Source organism: Convolutriloba macropyga, chromosome 7, assembly GCF_964194025.1.
Source record: "Convolutriloba macropyga chromosome 7, txConMacr16.3, whole genome shotgun sequence".
NCBI classification, from domain to species: Eukaryota; Metazoa; Xenacoelomorpha; order Acoela; family Convolutidae; genus Convolutriloba; species Convolutriloba macropyga.
Window position 1 is genome coordinate 30,759,078 of NC_134474.1, and position 16,003 is coordinate 30,775,080.

Consider the following 16,003-nt stretch of genomic DNA (forward strand, 5'->3'; position numbering starts at 1 on the left):
TGCAATCTAAAGATAGGAATGGACTCATTTTTCACCATAAATTGCGCTAAGTGTAATCAATGAAGATTGAAGAAATGCGGATTTTTTTTACTTGATGTAAGTAATGTAATAAAGGAGAATAAGGTAATCAAAATGGCTAATAATTAGGCGTTCTTTTAAACTAACGAATAATTTTCCTCACCGCGGGAGAAAGAAGAAGAAGTAATGAAGGAAGTACTGAACATCAACAACCACAAATTTATCTATTCCATTCCGTGAGTGCTCAACGTGATGAGCGGAGGATGTGGAGTTGATGCTTCAGATTTGCGATCTCCAGTTGGAGCTCAGTAATCCGTTGTTCGAGCTGTTGAGAGCGTTGTCTTTCTGTCAGAAAGTTTTGCTGTACCTGATAAGTAAAGGTATCAAGCTGAGGATTGAGGTTTGCTGTAATATTATCAAACGGGACTTGTATTGTTTGTCCTTGAAGGTTGTGATTAGTTAGTAAATAAGAGTTTTTGTTCGACAAATAACCAATGAGATTGAATCTATTGATGTTGGGTTGCAACTGGTAGATTAAATTTGTATCGTAGTTCGGGTGTCCATTAAAACCGGGGGTTTTAGCTTGTATCTCAGCTTGATGTTGTTTTTGTAGGCGGTCTTGCAGGGGAGTAGTTGTGTAATGATGAAGATTAGGAAAGTTTGGTCGTGACAATTGAGTAGTTGTAGTGTTTGCTAAGACGTTGGGTGCCGTATTGTTTGTCTTGGGTATATTTACTTGTAGCGGTGTCGCTGGGCTGAATGTTTCTCTAATGAATTGTTTACGTGGTTGTTTCTTTGCAATTGTATCTGCAGTTTTAGTTCTCTTTTTGGATGATGTAGATGATGATGTAACTGTTGTTGATGAATTTGAACTAGTTGCTTGAGTTTGTATTGCTGAAATCTTGATAGCTGAGAGAAAAGTTGTAGATGGGGTAACGTGAGTTGTGGGTTGTACTAGTCTGTCAAGTTGTTTAACTCCAGATTGGGGTTTAGAAGTTGATTGTGTATTGTATTCGGGCCAACCACTTGAAGGTTCCTTCTGAAAGACTGGTATCAGTTCGTTAGGGATTGAAGAAAGTTCCTGAAATATCAAGTATTCTCTACTCTTATTCTATTCTAAGAGTATATTTTTTGAAGTTATTTTGCTAGAATTCTCTTTTTCTTATTTTTTTGTATTCTCTTTCAAAGTAAATCAGTAGTAATTTTGAAGTCAGTCTGTATTATCATCATATAGTTTGATGATATTAAAGTAATAGAGGAATTAATCCTATACTGGAGACGTAGGAACGTTGTGATCGTTTCTATTTTCGTCTTTATTATTCTCATCATGTAGGTTTGGATAACCACTTTTATTCTCATGAGTTAGTGCTTGCATTCTATTATCATCATAAGGTGGGCTTTGAGTAACTCTGGTTGTATTTTCAGATTTTGGAACTTGCATTGTCCTTTCTCTATTTTTATCAGTATTATCATTTTCTGAGTTAGTTGCTAGATAGATAGAAGTCAGAATTGGAGCTGACATTAAATCAAATGTGGCAGCAAAGAGTGCTTTCCCAAAATGAATAGATGCATCTGTAATTTTGTTAATTTGCATTGCTCGAATTAAGCATAAGACTATGTCGATGAGTAGCTTAATGAATAAGAAAGCGGCAAAGAATATTCCGCATCGCTCAATTATATATTGTATTTTACCAAAGGTTTCAACAAATTGATTATTAAAGAAGTCCGTTGAAATGAATGAATCTAGATAAATAGTTCTAGAGTTATAATAATTCGTGCCTGAAGTATTTGAAAATGATTCTCTGCTATCTATTAATGACTTAGTAAAGTGTTTGAGAACTCCTTTCATATTGGAGTTGAAAGTTATTGAATTCCAGAATGACATCATTTCTTTATATGTGTAGATAGAAGCATAAATACTTGCAGTAATAACATTCGCAATTTGTTGAATAACTATATGTGGTTTAAAGAGTGCAGGTCCTCTTACTTTTGTGATTTGTGGGGTTAGTTCAACCCATGAATTATCATCGTCAACATCTAGTTGAAATAAGTTTGAATGTTTATCAGAGCACAATTGTTCTTCGGCTTCAGTGAAAGTTTGCCTAGAAATCGGATCAACGAAATGAATTTCATCTTCATAAAGAATTGGTATTCGATTATAGCACTTATTAAGAATCTGTAAGGGTGAATGAAATTCAGGACAATTATATAGCCAGGCAACATTGCCATTTGTTTTGAGAAACATAGATCTGTTTCTTGTTAAGGTATATCCAGCTAAACGCGGATTTTCATGAGAAATCATTAAAGTGTTAAGAATAGTTGAGCGCTCCAATTCACAGTCATTTCTTAATAGCTCTAGAGTAGAGGTTTGAAGTTGCCGAAGATTATTAAAGTGCAAATAGTCAATTTTTGTTCCAAGATGTGCTTCGAAATCAATATTCTCATAAACTTGAGAATATGTTGTATCAACTGTCTTGTTGTCACTGGAATAGAATTTATTTTTCATAATTATAGCACCAGTATCGGATATAAATTTGTGAATGGGTTCTCCAGTGTTCATATCAAATCCGTCACGAAGACTAATGTATAGAGAATCATATGGCGTAGGATATACTATTCGTGGATGACTACATAAAGACTGTGGTTTATTATAAACTTGGAACATAAAGCTTTGTAAGTCGAAATCTGACTGAGCTGAAGTAAATTTAGGATCCTTTACTATGTAGTATTTGTCATTAGCTTTAATCATTTGAGCGTCAAAAGTGCGAATTATAGTGAAAAGACAATTATTGGGTTCATCCCAAGTGTATGCAAATGGATCAGTAGATGTAGAATCGCAGCCTCCGGCTGATAAAGGACAAGGTAGAGGTATATTTTGCCAGTTATTAACTGTGCCATCTCTAAGGTTTACATTCAGGCTAACATTTTGCATATATGTTTCATAAGTGTAGTGTGTAATCCAACCTCGGGAGCTACATTCATTGTTTCCAGTTCCAACATCGCCTGAGTTAAAGTTTGAGAATAAAGATTTGTCAAAATCGAATTCTACTGATTTAGAAGAAGAGGAAAGTTTTATCTTTTTTCTTTCCTTTGCAAGTTTGCATTTCTGAGCATCAAGCTTAACTGAAGTAGTAATAGTATTATGTCTGGCATCTATGCCGCTAGAGTCAAAAGAATCGCAAAACCAACGTAATTGCTGTTGGGTTGCTTTACACATAGTTGCTTCTAGCTTAACTTTATAATTTCTTTGGTAGAGAGTGACTCGTGCTTGATTAGTGCTAATTTTATCGGGGCGAATTTCGCAAGGTGCTACTTTGTTGAGAGAATACATCTGGTTTGAAATCATTTTTGAGCAATCAAAGTGGTTAACATGAAGGTTAGGAGCTGTGTTTTCATAGATACTCATCTTTTCAATTGGTCTGGCGTCAGTGAAAGACGTTAAGAGTAAGAATGCAAGAAATATAATAAAGATCAAATATTTTGTATAGCAAGCAGTTATAACGCAGAGAAGTGCAAGAGGTATTATAGCAATAAGTTTAAGAAACTGAACAGAACGAATTTGGTTTCCTATGTAGGTAATAAAATATTCTACTTTTGAAAGAAGCGCTTTCTTATCAGTAAGTTTCTCTTTAAAGAACTGGTCTTTAATCAGTGATAGTGGCATATGGACGTTACGTTTTGACCAAATTAATAGCTTTTCAGGAGGGTCTAGAAATTTAAGGTACGGAATTTCTTCAGGTAGACAATTATCTCTACTTACGACACATTCTATGAAGTGTGGATGAGAATCGTTATATTCAACTAGGAGTTTTAATTCTGCAATATGCTGAGCAATTTCAGATTCAATATCAGTTGTTACAGGTAGGAACAGAGTTAAGCAAAGTAATATAAAAATAAGCATTTTGTAACTTACGTTTATTACTTCGTCTATTGCTGGTGATTTCTTGATTTCGCCGTCTTCCATTTAATAAACGAAGACAGTATAAGGTGAGTCTAACAGATTCAAGTTAATATTATCCGTGAAAGCAATCTGATATTTTAGCTCGTGAACGTGAGCGGAATTATAGGGTACCCAAAATATGGCAAACTTTGCGTTATTTTCTGATGTTACGAAGAATGCAACTGTTCTCTGTTGATTAGAAACAAAACACTTGTCAAGTGTTACAGTTTTATTTCCGAATTTCAATATTTTCTGTAGGAGGAATATTCTAATATACGATAGTGGGTTGAATGCAAGGGCAGTAAGAACTTGTGTTTCAGGGGAAGGTGGTAACATAGATTAAGAGTCTACAGTAAAGGGAGCTTCGATGATATCAAGGTCTATTTCGTCTCTGTTGTTCAATTGGAAATGAAAGCGTTCAATATGTTCTGGTTTGTTAGGCGTCCAACTAACAATTATTTCTAAGTTTACAAACTGGTCTTTAACGAAGAAAATAACAATGTTTTCTTTATATGAAATGTACGATCGGTCTATTGTGGCTGACTTGTTATTATATTTCAAAATTTTATGTGGGATGTTATAAGGACTGTAAGAAGTTGAGAAAGTTGTTCTTGAAGCTATAACCCAATAATCGTTTAGCGGAATATTCATTGATCAGTTGGTGGTTCTAAAACCAAACAAGGGACATTTAAAATGTCTAAGTCAACTAGGCTTGAAGAATGAATTTGGAGTAATAGACTGTTAAGTTGTTGAGGGTTATACTTTCCCCAGAAGACAGTAATAGGGTCTTCGTTAGAATTAGTAGCAAAGAATACTACAGTTCTTACTTCGTAAGAAATTTGACAACTGGTTAAGGTGTTTATCTCACTATTAAATTTCAGCTTTTGATTTGCTTTAATCGAAACTTTCACAAGTGTATCAGGGTTGATAGAAAGAGAAATAAGAAAACCGTTTTGGTCGAATGAGACTTCGGTCATATATTAGGATTGATTGTCTTTACGGTGTTGGTGTTTTGTGGTGTGTTTAACTGGTGATGAAAGTGCTTAGTGTAGGTAGTGTTTGTCGGGATTTAGAAACTTTCTGAATTGTCAGTCTCTAAAGAGTTATGAACTCCTGCTATATTTAGTGACTGAGAATAGAATTGAGAATCAATATTGAACTGAGATACCTGATATATGTGTTGTGGAGATGTTTTGTGACAAGTATTTGCAGGTCACAAATTGAGATGCTTGAAAACTTTGCTAAGTTTTCTAAGTTTATCAGTTGAAAGGGGCAAAATGTGAAAGATATAATTTGGGACAGAGAGAAGGAGAGAGAGAGAGAGAGAGAGAGAGAGAGAGAGAGAGAGAGATGTTCAAGGTAGAGCTGAATTGTGAGAGAAAGAAGTGATTGATTTCAGAAGGTAACTGAGAAAAGTGATTTTGAATTTGGGTAAGGCTCTTAAATAGTGGTTTTCAGGGTTAAGTTACCAAAATATGTGTGCTCATTTCTGATTGGCCAATTACTAGCCGTGACTAGTACCATATAGCATGGTGTTAAACTGTGATATGATTGAAATGTTGCGCTAAGTTCTCTATTTTTAGCACAGAATTGCGTTTATTAGCAGATTTTTGGGTACAAATTATGTGTGTTTTTGACCATTCCTGTAAAATGAAAACAAACAGTGTATTACGTGTTGTCTGTCAATATTAGCTAAGTCACAAGGTGGCATAATATTAATTTGAATATATCTTATATTGTCCTTTATTTCATGAAGTTAGGTGTTTAGCCTATAACCAATCTTAATACATGGGCGAATCGTGAAAGCTGAATTTATTCATAACTAAGATAGCAAGGTTGATGATTTTTGGGCTGAAGGTAGTTTGTGCATCAGAACGTCGTGTGATATAGAAATAATTAAGAAAAAGTTTGCTAATTTCTTGGGGCTACCTTTTTTTGTCTATAGCCAATCTTAATACATGGGGGAAAATTTGATTTGGTCATTACGTTATGAAAAGAGCTTCAAATTTGAGCAAACTTGGCAGTGCAATAGCTGCTGTGCCGACACGTTATTTGAACCAAAAATAAGCGGGAAAAACAATTGAGACTTTCTAGGGCTACCTTTTTTATTCTATGCCCAATCTTAATACATGGGAGAAAATTCGATGTGGTCAGTACTTTCTGACACGATTTTCAAAATTGAGCAAACTTGGCAGTGCAATAGCTGTTGTATAGACACGTTATTTGAACCAAAAATAGGCGTCAAAAACAATTGAGACTTTCTAGGGCTACCTTTTTTATTCTATACCAAATCTTAATACATGGGAGAAAATTAAAAATTGTTGTTGTTCTAAAGCTAAAGCTTCAGATTTACTAATCGCTTAACTGAACATTGTATGGGCAACTATTACGTGTATGAGACAGCGAAAAACAATTTGTTTTCAGTTTAACTCATTTTATCTGGGTTTTTCTACGCAAAAAATATAATTTCACCAATTTCATGTCCTTGTTATGAAATTGTGACGACTTTTTGGACGAAAATGAAAATTCTACTCTGAACACAGTAACTACTAATACTTTGTATGTTCTATAACGAACTTTCACGTGTCTATCGTGTAAAACTTCTAAAGGGGAACACTTTAAAGATTGTAAGGTAACGATATAGAAAAGTTTCACTTTTCTTTTAAAACTCTTGCTAACTCTCTTTCTTTTCAAAAGTCAGTTGGTATTTCAGGGTATATCTGCTAATCACAGATTTTAATTTAAAAATCTGAAAGTTTAAATACAATCGGAATTGTTAATAAAAAACGCGAACAGAAATAAATTCACTAACTTTAACTTTTTTGGGATTTATACTACGGTATTTCTAACTTGTGTGTTGTAAACTTTTGTGAACTATTAAAGCAAGCATGCGTTTGTGCTACTATGTGGTCTGAGTTGTTGAGCGGATAAATTCATCAAGTTATAGCTCTTCCTGACAAATGTGTAAGGTTTGCACTTAGGCGACATAATTCTTACGTGCGGAATTTAAAATTGCGGTTAGTTATTTGTTCTTAAGTTATCTAATGTTTATTTTAAACATTCCTTGGGTCCTTAAACTAGTAAAGTTAGCTCTATTTGTTGACTGGACATTTTGCTTAAATGCGCATTTCCTGACTAAATGCGGTTTTACGTGGGTTTAAATAGTTTGCAAGGGACAAATTTCTGTACTTAAGGTATTCAACTTAGATAAGGTAATTGCTCATGGGGGAATAACTTGTACTTAGTTTTGTTTTGGGTAACATGTGTTTTCAGCGTTAGTTTGCAATAAGAGGTATGCATAAATGTTGAAAATGTACGAATGTTGAACATGTATAGGAGTTGTGTGTGTAACAGCTTGCAACGGTGATTAATTGCGTACTTTGTGTAAGATTTGTATTGAGTGGGCTATTTGCTTTTTGCCTTTAACTCTCGTTAACTCAAGTTGCTCTCTTGATTATTAGATTCCTTCCAAACTTTAACTTCTTATTAACTCTTAATATCAACCTTTGATTCTTCTTTAACTTTTTCCTTAACACTTCGTTTCAACTTTCATTTCTTCATTAAACTTAAATCTTTTTTATTCTTTTCTCCTTAATTTCTTAATCTTGTATCTTCTAATTTTTCTTTCTTTCATACATTCTTTTATTCACTTCTTTCTTCTTCATATTTTAATTCGTTTAGTCATGAACTGGTATACGATAAATTATTTGAGAGAGACCGAGGAAGTGCGAGAGGAGTTAGATGCTGCCCGATGGAGCATTGCTGTGCGGGGGATGCAATTGGAACAAGTGAGCGAATCGGTGGAGCAGATTCGAAGGGGGCAGTATCTACACTTCCTCTACTCTGATGTGGATGGATTAGGGGCACAAGATTTCTTGTTCTTCTTCTCAACTAGTTACCGGACCTCATCATTGGTATTAACCGATGATGAAATTGATGGGATACTTCGAGCAAGAGGAAGTTTCTCTCCTTGGGAGAGGAGATTTACTCAATGTGTGACAGAAGACACGGCTGATATTATCAAGTTCTTCCTGGGGGATGATGTGAGTTTACTTTTTAATTTTTGGTTTCTATGTTTTAAACTCTAAATAACAATTATGATTTGGTTATTTGAGGCTTTCACCCGGGTAAAAGAATAGACAGAAATGTTAGGTGATATTAAGTGGAAATGTGTAATATTCAGGTGCATATTTTGGTTTCAGTTCTTCATAAGATTGTACGCAAGACGGAGGAGTGAGGGGGTTGACGAGTGGTGGGACAGGGTGATACAGTTGGAAAATCGCTTGGTGGCATTGCAAAGGGCCTGGTGGGATCTGCAAGTGGGACCTGTATTGCAGGACTGTTACTTGCAGATAAGAAAATGGAACTATAAGAAGTGCTTGGCATTCGAGGAGGAATCTTTAATGTGTCGAGTTGTGAGGGGGCTTTTGGAGAAGTTTCTCTGAGGAAGCAAACGAACTTATTGGTTTGTGCAGTTTTGTAAATATTATTTTTATTATTTTTATGATTTTGGTGCGCAAGGCGCTTTTAATATAAAAATTATTATTAAAAGAGATTTTGTTTCTCTATTTCTTTTTGAGTTTATGTATCAAGTCAGAAGGAATAGGTTCACCAAAGAATGTAGGTGCTTTTCTATTACGCTGAGGTCTGCTTAATACTTCATTTGCGTCTGGGAAATTAGATATATTAGGTGATGCTGTAGGTGTAGGATTATAAGGTGATGATATAGGGCTATTATGCGCTGCTTGGGGGAATAATTTGCGTGTAGCTTTAAATTTACTAGTATTATCAGGTGGTGTAGAAAAATTTTCTTGCTGTGGGCTATTAGGTGAATACATATTTTGCATAGGGTAGGGGGTTGAAATGCGTGGCGGTAGGAAATTAGATGAGCTTGTGCCTTGTATATGCGTAGTATTATCTGCTCGTGTTTGTAGCGATTCTAAGCCTGAATCTTTTGTTGGAGTAGCCTCAACGTTAAATGTTGGCTGTAGTGTAGTACTAGGATTAACAGTATATTGTGTTTCTACTAAGGGCCACTGCGAAATAGCAATATGTTGTGCGCCTCTATAAGCATTAGATTTGGATATATTATGCTTATTATATTGAGTATAATATTCATCCGTATCGTCTGGGATTATATAGTTCTCAACTAACTCTTGTATTTTTTCTTCTTTCGGGTAATAAGGTACTATATGATTTCTATGCACGGTTTTCTTCTCATTTGTTTTATCATGTTGTATCTCATATGTAGTATTAGTTAGCATTCGTTGCACAGTGTAAGGGCCTGAGCGTAGCTCTTGTAGCTTTTTAGACTTTAATAGTCCTTTCGAGTGATTTTCTAGTAGTACTTTTCTACCTTCAGGTATAGGCTTTCCGAGTTTAAATCTATTTCTATACTTGTGCGCTTTATTCGTAGTTTGCCTACATTTAGTGTAGGTATTCGAGTATATTGTTTTAAATGTATTCTCTCGCTTTAACATTTCGTTAGATAATCTGTTTTGTAATAATTTCTCTATCTTTTTGTTATTACAAGTTTCTTCACTATGTGAGTGTGGCGGTAGATTGTTACAATACTCTGATGTGCATTTCTTTTGATTATCTCGTAGTAGTCCTAACTTTAGTGATAAGGTTATTTGCGGTTTCGTTCCGAATAGTATTTCATAAGGGGTATATCCCGTACTGTAGTTTACTGCAGTATTGTGTGAAAATGCAAATTTACTAGTGTACTCGGACCAATTAGATCCACTTTTACTAATAAAATGTCTTAGGTAATTAGTCAAATGTTTATTTTGTACTTCTACTTTGCCGTTAGTCCACGGTGAATATGCAGTTCGGGGGCATAGTGTAATTCCCATTTCGTTTGTGTAGTGAACGAAATCATTACTAATAAAAGCATTGCCGTTATCATGTACTATTTGTTGCGGTATACCAAATGTAGTTATAAATTTCTCTAGTTGATTTACTGTTTCGAGAGCTTCGGCATTCTTGCTAGGGTATACTTGTATAAATCTAGAGAAAGCATCTACTATTACAAGACAAAATCTATTTCCTTTACTTAGTGGTCGTAGTGGACCTTTATGATCAATATGAAGTGTATGTAAGGGTATAGCTTCTAATTGTCCCCATGGTTCTAAGGGTGCTTCGTTTAAATCTTTGCGTGCTGACTTATTAGTTTGGCAACTTAAGCAATCTAACATTAACATTTCAATCCATTTAAACATACCGGGCCAATAGAAATATCGCTTAACTCTATTGTAAGTTGTGCTTTCTGCTCTATGACCACTAAGTTCATGCGTATGTGCGACTTCGAATATCTTTATAAATATTGAAAGTGGTGCACATATGCTAACGTCAAAAGAGCCGTCTTCACAAGGTTCGGAATAACAGAGTAAATCATATTGACTTTCTAAAAACAACAAGTTGAAATTATTTCTATAGGTTTGTAGTGCTTTAGATTGTTTAATAAAGTAGTCCTTTTCTGGAGCTTTGCCTACTTTTAGCCAATCTCTAACTTTATTTATCACGGAGTCATTTACTTGTTCTTCAAGAATATTATCAGTGTCAAGATTAGCATTTTTTGCAAAATCTGTAACTTTAGCTATTAAATCTAATGTATCTGTGTGGACATCCTTTTCTGAGATGTTTTGAAAAACTTCTGGTTCAATAAGCTTCTTAAATTTTGTCCGTCTGATATAGCCAGCTTTAGCAGATTCTAATTGTTCAATAAGTGAGTTTTCAATATTACCTTCTACTAAGTCTAACCAATCTTGGTCATCATAACCTTCTCGGTCATTACTTATTTCAGCTATTTCTTCTATCTCGGAATAGTAGTGATTCTCATACTCGCTAGTTAGTTCTGAAGTTAATTTCTTTATTTGATTTATTTGTGTGCCGTAGCGACAACAATCAGAGAAACTGTGTATAGCATTACAGTGTTCATTTATGTAGTCTGGTGCATCATCTACGCTAAAGTCACCTTCATCATTTATATTAATAAGTTTCCTTCTTTCGCCTTTGACTTGAGCAATAATTGGATAACAGTCGTTAGCGGTTGCGTCTTTATCGTCTTGATGCAACACAGAATAGTTAACTTCTTTTCCGTTAATATGAAACTTTATATCTTTAGGTATCACTTTGTGTTCTAGTTGATAAAGTTTAGCATCTGCTAAAGAAACATTTCGGCTAAGAATGTCAGGGAACGCTAAGTTTTTGCCTTCAGTGTATATAATTTGCAAGTTTTGGAACTTAGTTATTCCAACTTGATACTTAAAGAAACGATGTGACATTTGTCCTCGTCGTGACCAAAGAAATAGAATTGGTCTGTGATCACAATATAGGTAAATTGGAAAAGGGGATCCAATAACATAAAATTCATAAGTTTGTAATGCAGATATTATTCCGCATAGTTCTCTATGTTGAGGGGACATCTTTTGTTCAGCTTTATCAAATACTCTCGAGTTTGCTGAAATCATACGTTTTCTATCAGGAAAATCTTGTATAAGAACACAACCTGTTCCTAAATTAGATGAATCAGCATGTATATGAAAGGGATAGTCATTAGAAGGAAATGCGTTAGAAATATCGTGACAGAATCTTTGTTTAAGGTCTGTGAATACCTTTTCGTGTTCTGGTAACCACTTGAATAATGTTGTATCTTTAGTTAAGTCATATAGAGGTTTTGCATCTATGTGAAAGTTCAAAATATAGGTATGATAGAAACCCATCATTCCTAACACTCTTAAAACTTCTGTTTTCGATTCTGGCGTTTTTAGGTTTCTAATATCATCTATGCGCGAAGCAATAGGCGATAGTCCGTTCTTAGATATAACATGTCCTAGAAATCTCACTTTTCGTAAGAAAAACATTGTTTTATCGGGGGCTGCTTTAAGGTTTGCTTTTCGAAGCAAAGAGTGATACTCTTTTACTATTGTGAACATTTCTTGTTTATCTTTAGCTTGTAATAAAGTATCGTCTATATATGTTATGGCTTGTTTACGTTTTATAAGGGGTCCAAATGCATAACGCATTAGTTTGCTAAAGAAACTGGGTAATGGCTTAAGACCATAAAATCCTACTTGATAGGTGTATTGTCTGCCTCCTACAATAAAACTTGTAACCTTCTGTGTATCTTCAGTTAGTGGTACTTGATTATAAGCCGATGATAAATCACTACTTGTAAATATAGTTCCGGTTATTCTTGTCATTAGAACGTTTAGTGGCTCGAGTGGCCAACTAGAATTACTTGTATCAGTTATAGAGTTTAGGTATCTAGCATCAATGACTAGTTTTACATAATCCTTCTTAGGTAATATGATGACGGGATTGACAAACCAACTATTCATATCATCGTTCTCATTGAGTTCTCTGATTATCCCTGCTTGAATTAATTCGTCCATTAGTTTTTCTAATTTATCTCTGAGATGAATGGGTATTTTGCTTGGTCGTTGCTTTTTAAAGGTTGCGTCTTTCTTTAGGGGTAAATGGAATTTATGTTTAGTTTTGCCAATATCATACTTATGATGTGAATAGACATCATTATCCTGAAGAATTATTTCTATCAACTCAAACAATTCATCATCAGTCAAATCACTTTGCGTGAAATCAAAATTATCTAAGAACCTTTCTAGATACTCTATGTCTTGAACGGTATTTCTATTTTGCTTAATTACAAAATCACTAACTGCCTTATTTATGATTCGGTTGCTTTGTAGTTTATCTCTAAACTTAGGAAACTGTTCGTTGACTTTAGGTCTACATAACTCTTTTGCTTCGGTAGAGAAGTCTGTGGCTAGTTCTCTCTCGTCTTCTTTGCATTTTTCTATTAACTCACTCTCAATAATTTCGAGCACCTCTTCCTGTTCTAGTGTATTGGTTTCTACTTTTTGTAGTTTATCAATATCATCTTTGCTTGTATACACATAGATAGTTATTCCTGAATTCTTAAACGTTTGTTCAATTAGAGAAGATATCTCTCTCCAATCCATTCCGTCTAAACCGCAAGCTATTTTTGGCATCGCTATACAGCGTAAATTTAGTCCTAGTGCATGATCTCTCATAGCAAGTAGTGTTGTTTTGATTGTATCAATTGTTGGCTTTTCATAATGATTAGCCTTAGTGATGAGATTATATACTAAGTTATTATCTGCTCTGAAAGTTATTATGTCACCTATATCACAGTTTCTACTTTTACAGTAATCCTTTAATAAAGGTATTCTTTTGGAGATTGTGTTAGCAAAACCTTTTCTCATTTCTGCATCTGAGGATATCGTGTGCGCTATAGGCATATTAGAGTCAAATATAGATTGGGTACGAAAATCTATATATCTAATGCAAGAATTAGTTTGGATTTGCTGTCCTTCTTGTAAATTGTTTACTACTGTGTTCAGTATGAAGCAACTGTTATAGTCCTCACTTTCGTTTAGTATTGTACTTGTAAATTCGGCACAGTTTTTGATATTGTATCTTTGTATAGGTTTGTCAGTTATATCACACATAGCATAACCTATTACTCCTCTATTTATCTGTATTGGGTGATTCTTTTGATTCTCCATAAATATGGGTAGAAATTCTTCAGGTTGTGGACAAAGTGTGTTCACAAAGACTAGGTCAGTTTTTGCAACGTTAATATGGGGCATGAAATATGTTCCTGGTGGAAATAAGGCTTGACTGGGGTGCTTTTGCTTGTGCAATTGTGTACTTTTCTGTTGTAGAAAGATTGGTTGAGATATGTTTAAAGCAGTCATCTCAGTTATGTATGGGTAATCTTTCTCATTGTTAAGTGAGCCGTAGCAAATTAGGTTTCTCTCAGTTTTTAATTCTACTGCGGGGATATCGAAGTGAAGTGCTTTTAAAAACAAATGACAAAAATCAATACCTATTATGTTCTGTCTCTGTTCTTTAGTAAAGAATACTTTATGGGGGACTGTATATTTACCGTCAGTTTCGAAGCTAGATTGAATAGTTGTGTAGCCAAGCATTCTGATTGATGAACCAGTATATGTTTTTGAATCACAATTTGTATTTTGTAAATGTAAATTTTGTCCAAGGTTTACTAGTGCAAGGTATGTAGGATGGTTGATAATAGTGCAGGTTGATCCTGGGTCAATCATGAATTCTACTTCTAAACCACTATTATTTTTAATGTCTCCGGTGGCAAAGTGATATAAGTTGAGATAAATTCTTGACTTAGTACTACTTTCTTTAGTAGCGTTCGGAGACTTCAAAAGTTTAAAGGAAAGAAGTCCGTTATGGCATTTACGTAGTCATCGTCGCCTTCAACGAAACTTATTTGATTTGGTTGATGTTGAATATTGTTGGGTTTTGATTGTCTTTGTTGTAGATTGTTATTTCTACTTGGTGTATAGAAGCTAGCACTTTGTTGTGGCTGTTGCTGTTGTTGTGGTGATGGTGATTGTTGTTCAAGATTTGGTTCATTATTTCTATAGGTGTTTTGCTGAGGGAAGGTTTGTTCGTATGGTTGAGTGAATCTATTGCCATAGCTGCTAAAAGATGTATTTTGTTGTTGATAGTTAGGCTTGTTGAACCTAGGATTATAGTTTGAGTAGCCACCTCTTGGTTGATAGCCTTGGTTTCTAGGACCATTGAATCTTGTATTGCCTCGGTTATTCTTTCTATAATCATTAGAGAACGTTATATTTGGCCTTCTTGGTTCAACTAATTCCTTTCTCAATTTGTTAACACTATCATCTATCTGTTTCTTTGTGCATCGAGAGATGGAATGACCATTGCTTCTGCAATAATCACAGAATCTAGTACTGTTAGGTCTGCCTTTTATGTTTGGGTCTCTTGGCCTAGAAGTATCTATAGCATTCACTTCGTTGCTTTTGAAAAGACTGGTTAAATCGTTAATTTTGCTCTCGAGTGTTTTAAGTTTATCTATGCCTGTAGCTCCACTAGATTCTGTTGTTACAGAAAATGTTAAGTCTTTTACAACTAAGTGATCGACAAACTGTGTCCAAGTTATTGAAGGATTCTCAATAAGTTTCTCGTGCGCTTTGCGTTTTAAACCTTGTGGCCTTAGTCCTCTTATAGCAAAATCTATGTATTTCTGACTTCGTTGTCTTTGTTGGATTTCTTTCTCTTTCCTGATATTGTCATCACCTTCAATACTTGTTGGTATCTTTTCTGGCCAACCTTTATCAACTCCACTCTTTATTCTATGTAGATAATTCTTTATTAATTCTCCTTCTTGCCTGAATGTGTTCTCAACCTCAAGTCTAAATCTAAATTGGTCTCTACCGTCTGTAAATCTTTTTATAAATTCATCTTTTAAAGTATTCCAATCTGTAGTATCTGTGACTTCACTTTCAAACCATTCTAGTGCTGTATCAGTTAAAAGTGAGCCGAATAAGGATTGTTGCCTTTTATCATAGCTAGTCTGTGCAGCGGGTGCTGTAGGCCTAGTTCCTAGTGAAAAGAGTATTTTGTTTTCTACAGAGTTCCAAAAAGAAGTGGCATCCTGATTAGGATCATTGCCTGAAAAAGATACAAGTGAAAGATTTGGATGTGTTATGGGAGTTTCAGGTGGGGGAGTAACGGCAGGTGGAGGAGTACTACCACCAGGACTGGCCATTGTTTAAAGGACTGAAATTATTGTATTAGAATTATTAAGAACAGAGGAATAGTTTAAATCAAAATCAAAAAGGGATTTTAGTAAGAAGCCCTTTGACTAGTTAACTTACACAAGTTAATTTAATGGCTTTTCTACAATAATTGAACAAGTTAAATTTAGGCAGGCTTCTCTGATAGTTTAAATGAACAAGTTAAATTGAGTTGCCTCTCTCTATTAAATGAACAAGTTAAATTGAAGTTGCCTCTCTGGGACCACCATTTATACTGCTGGTCCGTACATTAGATACTTAAACGACGGGGTTAATCGCGGGACCACATGTATAACTTGAGAGTTCAACCCCTAGTTCTACTCTTGGTATATAGTTAAGTATTAAAGAAAGTTAAATGCAAATATGAATTAATAAGTTATGTTAAACAGCATCAATTATGAACCGAGCATGAAGGGATAGAATA